Raw genomic sequence first — 2,218 nt, 5'->3', positions numbered from 1 at the left:
GCTGAGCCCGTGAATGAAACCAATGAGGAATGAGACGCAGGGGGCAGAAATGTCTCCGTCTACCCAGGCACTTGCCAGAGGGACCCAGGGAGCGATCGCGGCTTCCAAGAGCCTCAGTCATGCTGGCTTAGCGGGCACCCCTCCCCGCTCGCAGCCCCCCCCCAGAGGGGCACCGGGTGGCAGGTGCTGCACATGAACAGCTCCCCGGCTGTGAGCTTTTACACCGTGAGAATACGGCGGAGGCCGGCCTCCAGCACCCAGGCGCCTCAGCAGGAGAGACGCCCAGCGACCGTGAGGTGCCCCTGGGAGGGAGACCATGCCCTGAACGAGAACCCTCACCCTCCAAAGACGTCCCCACGCCAGGGCCCGGACTGCAAACATCCTTAGTCTTAACACCGGTCTCAGTGCAGATGCTAAATTTCCTTTTGAAAAAAAAAGATTGACTTTATTTATTTATGTATACAAGAACTGGGGTGCAGGCCAGAGGTTCAGAGGTATGGGGCTCTCCAGAGACAGAGTGGGAGCAGAACAGGCTGACTGACGAAACCCACTGCTGAGGGGCAGCCAGGAGACTCGGGAGGTCTGCTGCGCCCTGGGTCACCCCCTGGCTGGATCAGCTGGTGCTGCAGGGGCGGCGGGCAGCTTCTTAGTGCTGAGACTTCCGCCACCAGGGAGGGCCCAGAGGCTGAATTTTCAACCACTGAAATAAAATGTAACCCTGCCAAAGCAAAGTGAGAGGCCAAATGCGAGCCACGGGAACAGCAGCCGTGTTTGGCAGGAGGCGGGGAGGGGGCAGAGAGAAAGGGGAGACGCGACGTGTTTGCATATTTTGTGCTTGTGGATGGGAGTTTGCCAACGGAGGGCGGCAGGTCGAGGTTTCCCCGGAGACTGCGGCAACGTGGTGCTCGGTGACCCCACAACCCCCCACCAGGGAGGAAAACACGGGGTGGGGGTCATCAGCAGGACGGCGGGTGCTGGGGACGCCTGGTGGCACCAGCGTTGTGCCGGGCACCCAGGACACTGCTGGCCGAGGGAGACCGGCCGCTGCTTTCTGGGGCAGCCTGGGGGAGCGGGACGGGCAGAGCCTGCGGGAAGACTGGGGTTCAGACGTGCGGGCTGCGTGACCCTCAGTGGTCTCTGGCCCTCTCTGGGCCCCGCCCGGCCGGCTGCCCCGGGTCCCCATTTCCCGGTGAGCGACTCAGGGGACCCCTCCCCGCGGGCAGCCCATCTCCTGCCCGCCACGCCCGCTCTTCACAGCCCGCCGGGCTGCCACGGCACCTCTGGCCCCTACCCCAGCACCCAGCAGCCCTGGGGACTCATCCTGCGGCCACACAGGGCCGGGCCACCCCAGCCCGGGGCTCCCCCCCAGCCCGCCCGCTCTCCTGGGCACGCACACCTGGCGCCTGGCTGTCCCCGCCCACGCCTCTGCCCAGGCTATTTCTGGAAGCAGAGTTCAGCCAGGTGCTGGCCGGCAGCTGCTACCTGCTGCTCCTTGGGGACAGGCCTGAGCCTCTCCCCACTCCACCTGCGCCGCCCTGGGGCCAGGCCTGGGGTGCTGTCTCCACCCTCTGCCAGAATGAGGGTCACATCTGGTTCCAAAGCTGGTTCTGAGGCCAGGAGCCTCCTCCCTCCTCCCTCCGAGGGGCCAGGGTGGGGGCCCAAGCAGCTCTCCTCTGGGGTTGCACCCCTCTGGCCAGCACGCTGAGGGGTGCAGTCTTACACCCCACTCGCCTCCTCTTCCTTCTGCGGCCTCGTCTCCGCTGGAGCCGCCCTGGCTGTGGACACGTAGGGACTCTGCGTAAATGGGGTGTCTTCATGGACTCACACTGCTGAGACACAAATTCAGTCTCCCAGCACCCCGAGACGGTTCCAGGTCTTTTTCAGCTGGGCGTCAGGCGGTGGGGCTTCGAGGCGCCGGGATGCTCTCCCCAGCCATGTGCCTGTGCTCCCCAACACAGGGGCTCCCCGCCTGCCCGCTGATAGCCAGGGCGGGGCTCAGCAGCCACAGCGAGAGGCAGGAGGTGGGGACGGGGGTCCAGGGACATCTCGGGCACATCAGTGAGGGTTACTGGTGGCCATCGGGGGGAGGGGGGCGGGGTGGCCGCACCAGGAGGCGGAGAGTCCAGGCCGAGGAGGGCGGCTGTCTGCCAGCAAAGGGCCTCCAGCGTCCTGACCTGGGCGGTGCCGCCCCACTGGGGCTTGCGCCATCGGGACGGCC

At 66.1% G+C, this 2,218-nt stretch overlaps 1 protein-coding gene across 1 annotated transcript in view; it reads right to left on the bottom strand.

The window, feature by feature from the left end:
* The window catches only part of PNPLA5 (patatin-like phospholipase domain containing 5), a 13,921-nt gene that overhangs the window by 10,346 nt on the left and 1,357 nt on the right, over window positions 1–2,218 (bottom strand). The window lies entirely within an intron of this gene.

The sequence above is a fragment of the Condylura cristata genome, unplaced genomic scaffold (genome assembly GCF_000260355.1).
Source record: "Condylura cristata isolate star-nosed mole 26May11 unplaced genomic scaffold, ConCri1.0 scaffold00004, whole genome shotgun sequence".
Classification (NCBI taxonomy): domain Eukaryota; kingdom Metazoa; phylum Chordata; class Mammalia; order Eulipotyphla; family Talpidae; genus Condylura; species Condylura cristata.
Note: the sequence above shows the minus strand (reverse complement) of the source record. Positions and strands in the feature narration are given on the sequence as shown.